This window comes from Phyllobates terribilis, unplaced genomic scaffold (assembly GCF_046119375.1).
Source record: "Phyllobates terribilis strain yellow unplaced genomic scaffold, ASM4611937v1 Scaffold_13__5_contigs__length_258822181, whole genome shotgun sequence".
In the NCBI taxonomy this organism is placed as follows: Eukaryota; Metazoa; Chordata; class Amphibia; order Anura; family Dendrobatidae; genus Phyllobates; species Phyllobates terribilis.
This window is the reverse complement of record NW_027362773.1, coordinates 187,570,445-187,583,483: the sequence shown is the minus strand read 5'-3', so window position 1 is coordinate 187,583,483 and position 13,039 is coordinate 187,570,445. Positions and strand designations below refer to the sequence as shown.

At 43.2% G+C, this 13,039-nt stretch overlaps 1 protein-coding gene across 1 annotated transcript in view; it reads left to right on the top strand.

The window, feature by feature from the left end:
* The first annotated feature begins 5,000 nt into the window (after positions 1 to 5,000).
* The window catches only part of B3GNT9 (UDP-GlcNAc:betaGal beta-1,3-N-acetylglucosaminyltransferase 9), a 48,233-nt gene continuing 40,194 nt past the window's right edge, over positions 5,001 to 13,039 (top strand). The window contains exon 1 of the mRNA XM_073659097.1: positions 5,001 to 6,807. The gene's annotated coding sequence lies outside the window, so the exon portion shown is untranslated. The remainder of the gene's footprint in view (positions 6,808 to 13,039) is intronic.

The window sequence follows — 13,039 nt, the reverse complement described above, 5'->3', positions numbered from 1 at the left end:
AAGGAGTGTTGTCGGGTTTTTTTTTTAACGGCCTTTGGCTCGATCTCGAGCCACGGCGACTTGATGGGTGAATGATCTGTAGCAAGATCTTGTGCAAGCCTAGATAGGTCCACCAGGGTCTTCTCTACCATTATCTTGATAGTATCAAGCCATCTGGTTGCTGGTCTTCCTCTACACCTTGTCTTTTGTATTCTTCTGACCATGATGTCCTTCTCCAGTGAGTGTTCATACTTGCGTTTTATTTTTTGGGGTGATTTTTCGAAGCAGGAACATTCCAACTCTCCAATCAAAAAACAGTTTTTTAAACTCCTCATGGCATTTGGAAAGCTCTGTCTACAAAACCTCCAAAGTTCCTGGAAAAAAAACCTCAGTGTGATCACACCCTAAAGGTGCACACTGAGTTTTTTTAGGAGGTTTTCGGGGAGAAAATTCTTCAAATCTTCCTCCAAAACTCAAAACTCCTCAAACATTGGAGGTTCTGCTCAGTTTCTGCTGTAAAAAGCTGTACAAAAAGACTGTGTGCACATACCCTAAAGGAAGATTCTGGGATTTATAAAACTTATGCCAATTTTGTTGAGTGCCAGTATAGAGGAGCGGTCTAAGTCATTGAAGAACTGATCAAATGGTCCCTAAGGGGACTTCAACATAAAGTAAAAAAAAAGAAATATATAAATATACATACATACCGTATTTTGCGGATTATAAGACGCACCCCAAATTTTAGGGTGCAAAATAGGAAAAAATGTTTTGTTTTTTTTTTAAATAAAATGGTGCGCCTTATAATCCTTTTTACCTGGGGGGCAGCAGTAGTGGAGCGGAGGTCACACATATCAGAGATTGGCGATGCTGCAGGCCCCGTCCTCAGAAGAAGTGTCGCTTATTCAAGGCAGTGGTGGCCTGGGTGGTGGTGGGGCGATGCTGTGGCCCGGTGGTGGCGGGGCGATGCTGTGGGCCCCTGGTGGTGGTGGGGCGATGCTGCGGCCCCATCCTCAGAAGTCGGCGGTGAGCGGTGGGAAGGTTCCCTATCCCGTACATAGCGCTGTGCTTCGGTAAAATGGCCAACGGAGCATGCGCAGATCGAGATCTCGTCTCCCAAGATCTCAATCTGCGCATGCTACGGCGGCCTTTTTGTCGAAGCACAGCGCTATGTACAGGATAGGGAACCTTGCCACCGCTCACCGCCGACTTCTGAGGACAGGGCCGCAGCATTGCCCCGTCACCACCGGGGGCCCGCAGCATCGCCCCGCTACCGTCGCAGCCGCCACCAACCTCCTGTATCTGGGACCCCGATCTGACGCCGCCCCACTAGGTAAACCGTAAGTTTGCATTATAAGACGCACCCCCTTTTTCCTCCCAAATTTGGGGAGAAAAAAGTGTCTTATAAAACGCAAAATATGGTATAATATATGACTATGAAAATTGTACATTCACACTGAAGGCATCAAAACTATGAATTATTACATGTGGAATTATACACTTAACAAAAAAGTGTGAAACTACTGAAAATCTGTCTTACATTCTAGGTTTCTCAAAGTAGCCACCTTTTGCTTTGATGACTGCTTTGCACACTCTTGGCATTCTCTTGATGAGCTTCAAGAAGTAGTCACCGGAAATGGTCTTCCAACAATCTTGAAGGAGTTCCCAGAGATGCTTAGCACTTGTTGGCCCTTTTGCCTTCACTCTGCGGTCCAGCTCACCTCACACCATCTCGATTGGGTTCAGGTCTGGTGACTGTGGAGGCCAGGTCATCTGGCGTAGCACCCCATCACTCTCCTTCTTGGTCAAATAGCTCTTACACAGCCTGGAGGTGTGTTTGGGGTCATTGTCCTGTTGAAAAATAAATGATGGTCCAACTAAACGCAAACCGGATGGAATAGCATGCCGCTGCAAGATGCTGTGGTAGCCATGCTGGTTCAGTATGCCTTCAATTTTGAATAAATCCCCAACAGTGTCACCAGCAAAGCACCCCAACATCATCACACCTCCTCCTCCATGCTTCACGGTGGGAGCCAGGCATGTAGAGTCCATCCGTTCACCTTTTCTGCGTCGCACAAAGACACGGTGGTTGGAACCAAAGATCTCAAATTTGGACTCATCAGACCAAAGCACAGATTTCCACTGGTCTGATGTCCATTCCTTGTGTTCTTTAGCCCAAACAAGTCTCTTCTGCTTGTTGCCTGTCCTTAGCAGTGGTTTCTTAGCAGCTATTTTACCATGAAGGCCTGCTGCACAAAGTCTCCTCTTAACAGTTGTTGTAGAGATGTGTCTGCTACTAGAACTCTGTTTGGCATTGACCTGGTCTCTAATCTGAGCTGATGTTAACCTGCGATTTCTGAGGCTGGTGACTCGGATAAACTTATCCTCAGAAGCAAAGGTGACTCTTGGTCTTCCTTTCCTGGGCGGTCCTCATGTGAGCCAGTTTCTTTGTAGCGCTTGATGGTTTTTGCAACTGCACTTGGGGACACTTTCAAAGTTTGCCCAATTTTTCGGACTGACTGACCTTCATTTCTTAAAGTAATGATGGCCACTCGTTTTTCTTTACTTAGAATTTGTATTATGGCAAGAAAAATGCAGCTAACAGTCTATTCAGTAGGACTATCAGCTGTATATCCACCTGACTTCTGCAGAACACAACTGATGGTCCCAATCCTATTTATAAGGCAAGAAATCCCACTTATTAAACCTGACAGGGTACACCTGTGAAGTGAAAACCATTTCCGGTGACTACCTCTTGAAGCTCATCAAGAGAATGCCAAGAGTGTGCAAAGCAGTCATCAAAGCAAAAGGTGGCTACTTTGAAGAACCTAGAATATAAGACATATTTTCAGTTGTTTCACACTTTTTTGTTAAGTATATAATTCCACATGTGTTAATTCATAGTTTTGATGCCTTCAGTGTGAATGTACAATTTTCAAAGTCATGACAATATAGAAAAATCTTTAAATGAGAAGGTGTGTCCAAACTTTTGGTCTGTACTGTATATATATATATATATATATATATATATATATATATATATACACACACACACACACACACACACACAGGTGCATCTCACTAAATTAGAATATCGTCAAAAAGTGAACCTCATATTCTATAGAGCCATTACAGACAGAGTGATCTATTTCAAGTGTTTATTTCTGTTAATGTTGATGATTATGGCTCACAGCCAAAGAAAACACAAAAGTCATTTTCTCAGTAAATTAGAATACTTTATAACAACAGCTTGAAAAGTAATTTTAAAATCCGAAATGTTGTCCTACTGAAATGTATGTTCAGTAAATGCTCTCAATACTTGGTCGGGGCTCCTTTTGCATCAATTACTGCATCAATGCGGCGTGGCATGGAGGCGATCAGCCTGTGGCACTGTTGAGGTGTTATTGAAGCCCAGGTTGCTTTGATAGCAGCCTTCAGCTCGTCTGCATTGTTGGGTCTGGTGTCTCTCATCTTCCTCTTGACAATATCCCATAGATTCTCTATGGGGTTAAGGTCAGGCGAGTTTGCTTCCAATCAAGCACAGTGATACTGTTGTTTGTAAACCAGGTATTGGTACTTTTGGCAGTGTGGACAGGTGCCAAGTCCTGCTGGAGAATGAAATTTCCATCTCCAAAAAGCTTGTCGGCAGAGGGAAGTATGAAGTGCTCTAAAATTTCCTGGTAGACGGCTGCGCTGACTTTGATCTTGATAAAACACAGTGTGCCTACACCAGCAGATGACATGGCTCCCCACGCTATCACTGATTGTGGAAACTTCACACTAGACCTCAAGCAGCTTGGATTGTGGCCTCTCCACTCTTCCTCCAGACTTTAGGACCTTGATTTCCAAATGAAATGCAAAATTTACTTTGCATTGACTTAGTGTCAATGACTGCCTTCTGGACATCTGTCAAGTCAGCAGTCTTCCCATGATTGTGGAGCCTACTGAAACAGACTAAAGGACCCTTTTAAAAGCTTAGGAAGCCTTTGCAGGTGTCTTTTGTTAATTATTTTAATTTACTGAGATAATGACTTTTGTGTTTTCATTGGCTGTAAGCCATAATCATTAACAGAAATAAACACTTGAAATAGATCACTCTGTTTGTAATGACTCTATATAATATATGAGTTTCACCTTTTGCATTGAAGAATAGTGTTGAGCGAGTATGTTCTGTTAACCCTTTCGCCGAGTATGCTCGGGCCGAGCTCTGAGTAGTTACATCTGCTCGGTGATATGTTTGAATCGCTCTTGTGTGCATGATTTGCGACTGTTTGACAGTTTTAGTACATGTGAGAAATGTCTATTTCTTACACATTCCTCACATGTAATAAAGCTGTCAAACAGTCGCAAATCATGCACACGGGACCAGAACATACTCGCTCAACACTATTGAACTGAAATAAAATAACTTTTTGATGATATTCTAATTTTGTGAGATGCAACTGCATATATACAGTGTTGGACTGGGGGTTCAAGGGCCCACCATTAGCGTCAACGCCAGGGCCCCATTTTTCAGCTACAAGCTAATGTGAATTTATCCTCAATCACAAATTTCCATAGTAATAAACTGGGTTGATTGTTAAATTAATAAGATACAGCCTTTGTCTTTATATGGTGAATTAGATGTATTGTGCCAAGTACTTCTCATATAAGAGGGTGATGGTCCACCAGAGGATTCTCCTGTAGGCCAGTCCGAACCTGTAATAATTATATTACACACTGCTCAAAAAAATAAAGGGAACACTCAAATAACACATCCTAGATCTGAATGAATGAAATATTCTCATTGAATACTTTGTTCTTTACAAAGTTGAATGTGCTGACAACAAAATCACACAAAAATCATCAATGGAAATCAAATTTATTAACCAATGGAGGCCTGGATTTGGAGTCACCCCCAAAATTAAAGTGGAAAAACACACTACAGGCTGATCCAACTTAGATGTAATGTCCTTAAAACAAGTCGAAATGAAGCTCAGTATTGTGTGTGGCCTCCACGTGCCTGTATGACCTCCCTACAATGCCTGGGCATGCTCCTGATGAGGTTGCGGATGGTCTCCTGTGGGATCTCCTCCCAGACCTGGACTAAAGCATCCGCCAATTCCTGGACAGTCTGTGGTGCAACGTGACGTTGGTGGATGGAGCGAGACATGATGTCCCAGATGTGCTCAATCGGATTCAGGTCTGGGGAACGGGCGGGCCAGTCCATAGCTTCAATGCCTTCATCTTGTAGGAACTGCTGACACACTCCAGCCACATGAGGTCTGGCATTGTCCTGCATTAGGAGGAACCCAGGGCCAACCGCACCAGCATATGGTCTCACTGTTATGCACACGCCCGGGCTAAGCGGCGTGTGCGTGTGATTGGTAGTGATTCCACTGGACCGTGCCGGAGAGTGAATGCCTGGAGGGGCGTGACTAAGTATTCACCCGATCCGACCAGGGTCGCACGACGGCATACGACGCCAGTGCACCAAGGAGGAACCGAGCAGAGGGACCAGGTGCTACTCCAGGACAGACCCCGGACACGGCTGTTGACCCACACAGGGGAATACAGGAACAGGCTGGTAGGCTGGCACACAGACTGGTGGGTATAGGCAGGCACGACTGGTATGCAGGCAGGCGGGTATGCAGGCAGGGGGGTAAAGGCAAGCACTGCTAGAGTGCAGACAGGGAGGCACTAGCAGGTAGGAACACAGGCGGGATAGGACCCAGTACACACCGGGACTCAGGAACAATACAGGCAGAGGGTTACAGGCAAGCACTGCCAGAGTGCAGACAAGGCTGAGCAGGGAGGACAGGGCTCTGTTCACACGGAACAGACAGGAAGGGAAAGACAGAGACAGATACTCACACAGTACTTGCAGAGAAAACAAGCAGGAGTTAGGTACGAGTTCAGACTCTGCAGAAAAAGGAAGGGAACGGACATAGAGGCAAAACAGGTAAAGGACAGGAGAGTGTTCAGACTGGAACTGAGTGTACGGAGAGACCGACACTGCAGCGGGAAACAGGAGCGGGTCTGGGAATACGGCCCCCAGAGAGGCGGAACGAACAGGCAAGGAGCGAGTACAGACAGGACAGACCAGAAACAGGAGCGGGTCTAGGAAATCGGCCACTAGAAGGCGGAACGAACAGGCAAGGAGCGTGTTCAGACAGGACAGACAAGAGAACACAGAAAGGACTCAGTTCAGACACGGGAACTAATACCGCAAAGCAGGAGACATACAGGACTTAGTTCAGACACGGGAACTAATACCGCAAAGCAGGAGACATACAGGACACAGTTCAGACACGGGAGCTGATACCGCAAAGCAGGAGACATACAGGACTCAGTTCAGACACGGGAACTGATACAAAAAGCAGGAGACATACAGGACTCAGTTCAGACACGGGAACTGATACAAAAAGCAGGAGACATACAGGACTTAGTTCAGACACGGGAACTAATACCGCAAAGCAGGAGAAATACAGGACTCAGTTCAGACAGGCCTGGAAATACAGCCTCCAGGAAAGGCAGACAAGGAAACAAAGACGGGACCTGGCACCTTCAGAGTGCAAGCACACACTGAAGGAAAACACTATGCTCAGGCAGGGATAGAAGGGAGCTGCTGAGCTATATACCAAGTGTCAGACAGCAATAGGCTGAGGACGCACAAGGGGTGTGACCCACAGCAGGTACAAAAAGCAGGAAGTGATCGGGCGCCGCCCTTAAGCAGCAGAGACAGACACAAACAGACAGCATGGAGGGAAGCCAGAGAGACATTCCGGACAGGAGATCAAGTGCGCGCTCCTGCACAGTGGGAAATGGACCACTATGCAAGGACGCCGCCAGGTATGTTACACTCACAAGGGGTCTGAGGATCTCATCTCGGTACCTAATTGCAGTCAGGATACCTCTGGCAAGCACATGGAGGGCTGTGCGGCCCTCAAAAGAAATGCCATCCGACACCATTACTGACCCACTGCCGAACCGGTCATGCTGAAGGATGTCGCAGGCAGCAGATCGCTCTCCACTGCGTCTCCAGACTCTGTCATGTCTGTCACATGTGCTCAGTGTGAACCAGCTTTCATCTGTGAAGAGCACAGGGCGCCAGTGGCGACTTTGCCAATCTTGGTGTTCTTTGGCAAATGCCAAGCGTCCTGCACAGTGTTGGGCTGTGAGCGCAACCCCCATCTGTGGACGTCGGGCCCTCATACCACCCTCATGGAGTCGGTTTCTAACCATTTGTGCAGACACATGCACATTTGTGGCCTGCCGGAGGTCATTTTGCATGGCTATGGAAGTGCTCCTCCTGTTCCTCCTTGCACAAAGGTGGAGGTAGCGGTCCTGCTGCTGGGTTGTTGCCCTCCTACGGCCCCCTCCACGTCTCCTAGTGTACTGGCCTGTCTCCTGGTAGCACCTCCAGCCTCTGGACACTACGCTGACAGACACAGCAAACCTTCTTGCCACAGCTCGCATTGATGTGCCATCCTGGATGAGCTGCACTACCTGAGCAACTTCTGTGGGTTGTAGAGTCCGTCTCATGCTACCATGAGTGTGAAAGCACAGCCAACATTCAAAAGTGACCAAACCATCATCCAGAAAGCATTGGTACTGAGATGTGGTCTGTGGTTCCCACCTGCAGAACCACTCCTTTATTGAGGGTGTCTTGATAATTGCCAATAATTTCCATCTATTGTCTATTCCATTTGCACAACAGCATGTGAAATTGATTGTCAATCAGTGTTGCTTCCTAAGTGGACAGTTTGATTTCACAGAAGTTTGATTTACTTGGAGTTATATTCTGTTGTTTAAGTGTTTCCTTTATTTTTTTGACCAGTATATATACATACACACACATACATACATATATTTAAATTACCCCCTTTAAAATAAAAATAAATAAATATATATATTTATTTAAAATCGCCCCCTTTAAGAATAAAGAAATAAAAAAATCTTATGCATATTTCTTATCGTGGCTTCTTTAAAATTCTATCAAAATATAAGTTTAATTAACCTGTACAATAAACCCCGTAAAGAGAAGAAAAAAAAACAATAGAAATGCCAGGATCGGGGTCTTTTCAGTCGCCACCTCTTCCCTCAAAAAATGTAATAAAAAGCAATCAAAACATTGTATATATCCAAACATAGTATCAATAGAAACTTCAGCTCGCCATACAAATAATAAGCCCTGACACAATTGTATGGAAGGAAAAAAAATCTCAGGAAATGACGACACAAACCAATATTTTTTCACAAATTCAGAATTATTTTTTTCATGACTGAAATAAAAAAAAAAAAACATACAAGCTTGATATCATCATAAATTGTACTGACCTGGAAAATCACGCTGACAGTCATTTTTATCGCACAATGAACACCGTAAAAATAAATTCTAAAAAAAACATGGCAGAATAGTTTTTTTTTTGCTGTTTCATCGCTTTTTGATTTCTCCCACTTCCAGTACATTATATGATAAAATGAATGGTGTCATTCAAAACTACAACTCGTCCCGCAAAAAACAAGCCGTCATACGTCTAATGTGGAAGGAAAAATCAAAAAGTTATGGCTCCTGGAATAAGGGGAGGCAAAAAGCACAAAAATGAAAAATTGCCAATTTGGAAAGGAGTTAAAAATTATCTCTGCTGACTTCTTCTATCCCCATTGGTCTCTGCTTTTTTCCTGCAGTGATCACATGCCATATATCATTTACATGACCGCTGCAGCCAATCACTGGCCAATAACTATACACCAATTAAACCATGTATTTACACTTTTTACATCCCTAACAATTATTCTTAACAGATATGGACACTTGGAGTTAATTATTTTTTTTTTAAAACCTATAGTTTTCTACTGCTGGTTGCAGAATGAGTTAACTTAGAATCTGTTGGTGAGCTTGTTATGCCGGGGAGTTTTTTAACTCTTTTATCTGTCTTTCTCTGAGCTTTTCTCAGTTGATTTGTGACCACAAAGTTCGTCTCCACTTTGATGTGGTCTAAGATCAGCTAAGAGGAGCTCAGAAGAAGTTAGAAACTGTCTGTCAGAAGGATCTCACTGAAGGATTCTCAGTTAACTCATTCTGCAGTCAGCAATTGAAAGCAAACGGTGGAAAATTTTTGGTGAAACCTAATAGCAACGATTTCTAAACTAAAGTACAAGCAGGCAAACATATCCTTCAACAAGCTTAGACAAACAGTGGGCTTTTTTAATTAGAACCAGCACTCTGCTTGTCTATTTGGCTTTGTCTTGTTATGCAGCTTAAAGGGGTTGTCCACTACTTTCACATTGATGCCCTATCCATAGGATAGAGCATCAATGTATGATCGTCCGGAGTCCCGCACGCGGCACCTCTGCCGATCAGATGTTATCGGTGGCCGGAAGTCCTTACCTGCGGTGCTTGGCTGTCAAGTTGTAGTGGCCGCCGCAGGGTACTGCACATCCACTTCCTATTCAATTGAATGGGAGGCAGATGTGTAGTAAGAAGGAAATGTTATTCGATAAAAAATAACATTTTATTAATACATCAGGATAAAATTATTTAAAATACATAAAGAGGAGAAAAAGCCATACATAAAGGGAATTTCACACCGAAATGTTTAGTGTGGGTATAATTCAATTATAATGTTAATTTCCCTAAACAAAATTACAGATCTGTATAAAGATATAGCAGCAGGGTTAATAAATATACATATGAAAAAATGTCCAAGTGGATTGATATGTTACAAATAAGAAAGAACCTCAGAAAATATCAAAGACATTGACAGACATACCCAAGACTCCGACGTATGTTTCGCCGGGCGGCTTTTTCAAAGAGTATATCATACTCCTTGGGAAAGCCACCTGGCGAAATGTACGTTGGAGTCCTGAGGTGTTTCTATCTTGTTGATATTTGCTGAGGTTCTTTATTATTTATATTCACATGTGTAATGTTTAGTTACAACAATTTCTTTTTTGGTAGTATGTATAGTAAGCCTGCCATAGCTTTGGCACTACCTACAGTGCCTACAAGTAGTATTCAACCCCCTGCAGATTTAGCGGGTTTGATAAGATGCAAATAAGTTAGAGCCTTCAAACTGCAAACGAGAGTAGGTTTTATGAACAGAAGCATAAATCTTACAAACCAAAAAGTTATGTTGCTCAGTTGAATTTTATTAAATTTTAAACATAAAAGTGTGGGTCAATTATTATACAACCCCTATGTTTAATATTTTGTGGAATAACCCTTGTTTGCAATTACAGCTAATAATCGTCTTTTATAAGACCTGATCAGGCCGGCACAGGTCTGTGGAGTTATCTTGGCCCACTCCTCCATGCAGATCTTCTCCAAGTTATCTACGTTCTTTGGGTGTCTCATGTGGACTTTATTCTTGAGCTCCTTCCACAAGTTTTCAATTGGGTTAAGGTCAGGAGGCTGACTAGGCCACTCCAACACCTTGACTTTTTCCCTCTTGAACCAGGCCTTGGTTTTCTTGGCTGTGTGCTTTGGGTCGTTGTCTTGTTGGAAGATGAAATTACGACCCATCTTAAGATCCTTGATGGAGGAGAAGAGGTTCTTGGCCAAAATCTCCAGGTAGGCCGTGCTATCCATCTTCCCATGGATGCGGACCAGATGGCCAGGCCCCTTGGCAGAGAAACAGCCCCACAGCATGATGCTGCCACCACCATGCTTGACTGTAGGGATGGTATTCTTGGGGTTGTATGCAGTGCCATCCAGTCTCCAAACATCACGTGTGTGGTTGGCACCAAAGATCTCGATCTTGGTCTCATCAGACCATAGAACCTTGAACCAGTCAGTCTCAGAGTCCTCCAAGTGATCATGAGCAAACTGTAGACGAGCCTTGACATGACGCTTTGAAAGTAAAGGTACCTTACGGGCTCGTCTGGAACGGAGACCATTGCGGTGGAGTACGTTACAAACCAATGTCCCCACTGCCATGAGATCTTCCCGGAGCTCCTTCCTTGTTGTCCTTGGGTTAGCCTTGACTCTTCGGACAAGCCTGGCCTCGGCACGGGAGGACACTTTCAAAGGCTGTCCAGGCCGTGGAAGGCTAACAGTAGTTCCATAAGCCTTCCACTTACGGATGATGCTCCTAACAGTGGAGACAGGTAGGCCCAACTCCTTGGAAAGGGTTTTGTACCCCTTGCCAGCCTTGTGACCCTCCACGATCTTGTCTCTGATGGCCTTGGAATGCTCCTTTGTCTTTCCCATGTTGACATGTCTGAGTGCTGTTCACAAGTTTGGGGAGGGTCTTAAATAGTCAGAAAAGGCTGGCAAAAGAGATCTTTAATCCACACATGTGAAGTTCACTATTCTTGGTGCCTGAACTACTTCTTAATACTTTAGGGGGACCAAACAGAATTCTTGTGGTTTGAGGGGTTGAATAATAAATGACACTGTGAATTAACTTTTTACGTTTTAAAAAAAAATAAATAAAAAATTTGCTGCAGTGCATTTCCCACTTCCAGGCTGATCTCCAGTACAAATGTCACAATGCCAAGTTAATTCCGCATGTGTCAACCAGCTAAATCTGCAGGGGGTTGAATACTACTTGTAGGCACTGTATATATGGCACACATCTACAAACTCACATGAGTACAGGTCAACAAAGTACTTAAGAAAGTAATAAAAACAATATTATGTAATTTTAAACCAGACAGATATTGATGGACGATCATTAGATCTGTACTTGGTCATATAACTAAGTCCTGTTTATTTAAAGATTAACTAAACTTTTATTTTTTATTTTTTCATACCTTTGTCCAGCACAGAAAGTTATGAGATTTTGCAAATCACTTTATTAGGGAATATTATATAATAAGTGGCTTCCAAACTATGGCTTTTCTCCAGTCTGTTTTCCCGCCTGCTGCTGCATTGATATCAGAACATACACATTTGGAGTACAGATGATGGCAGTGATGGGTCAGCTCAGAACCTGTGTCTCACTAAGGCCAGAGAGAATCGGCTCGATTATGCTAATGACACTTGACTCTGCACTCGGTCCTGTGAGAGCCCTAACTCTGGGGATAAGCTGATAGACAGGAGCTGACCCATCACTGCCATCATCTGTACTCCAAATGTGTACATACTGAAGCAGCAAATACAGTAGACTGGGGAAAAACAATGTTTGGAAGCCATATACATGCATTCTTTTACAGGAATGAAGACAAATCCCCTAATAAAATGATTTCTATACCTTTCCATGCCAGACAAAATTGTTAAAGGAAAAAAACGAAAATTTACTTATTCTTTAAAGGGGTATTTTGTCTTTTTCTCACTTCCGCATTGGGAGGTAAGCGGGGCCAGTAACATCACATCTACTGATATATGCAGGGTTGTGTGCGCAAGGGGCAGGTATCTTGCACATGTTCTATTTTAATAAATAGGACAGTATCACAATTTACAGCTCAGCAGATATCAGTAGATGTGACATCACCTCTTGATGCGGAAATCCTTCAAATGAGATTGCAGTACCAAGCACAGCCACTTTAAATGAGAGGCGCTGTGCCTAAAAAAAAAACCCCAAAGAGTCCACAGCACTTGCCTTTGTTGAGGTTCACATGTTAAAATTAAGCCCCCCATTGACTGCATTTTGATAGTATGTCTGACATGCCATAAAATGCCTGGATTGTAGAGGTATCACCTTTTTTTATTATTTTTTATTTAACCCATTCCCTTCTCTTAGCAAGTTTTTTTATAAAAAAAAAAAACCCATTATAGGCTTCTGTTAAGTTTTCCACTAGGTTTTCCTATATTTTTTTTTTATTAGCCTTCAGTATAAATCAGATGATGAACCTGCAGCCTAATAATTTACACAGAACTAAAACGGCAATGTCCCAAATTTAAATGATAATAAGTAATGAATAGTAATGAATGATTCTTATTAGCAGCGATTGCACCAAAGTTGTAATTTGTTCTGAAAAATGAATATTAGTTGTTACATGAAAGTTTTCCTCTAGGGGGCGCTGTATGTTTTAAAAACTGGAGAGGATTTGTAGCCTGGAGTAGTAGAATACATATTTCATCCTAATAATGGAGCTGATACTCGCTGTAGATTTTTGACTTTTTTATGCCAGTTCT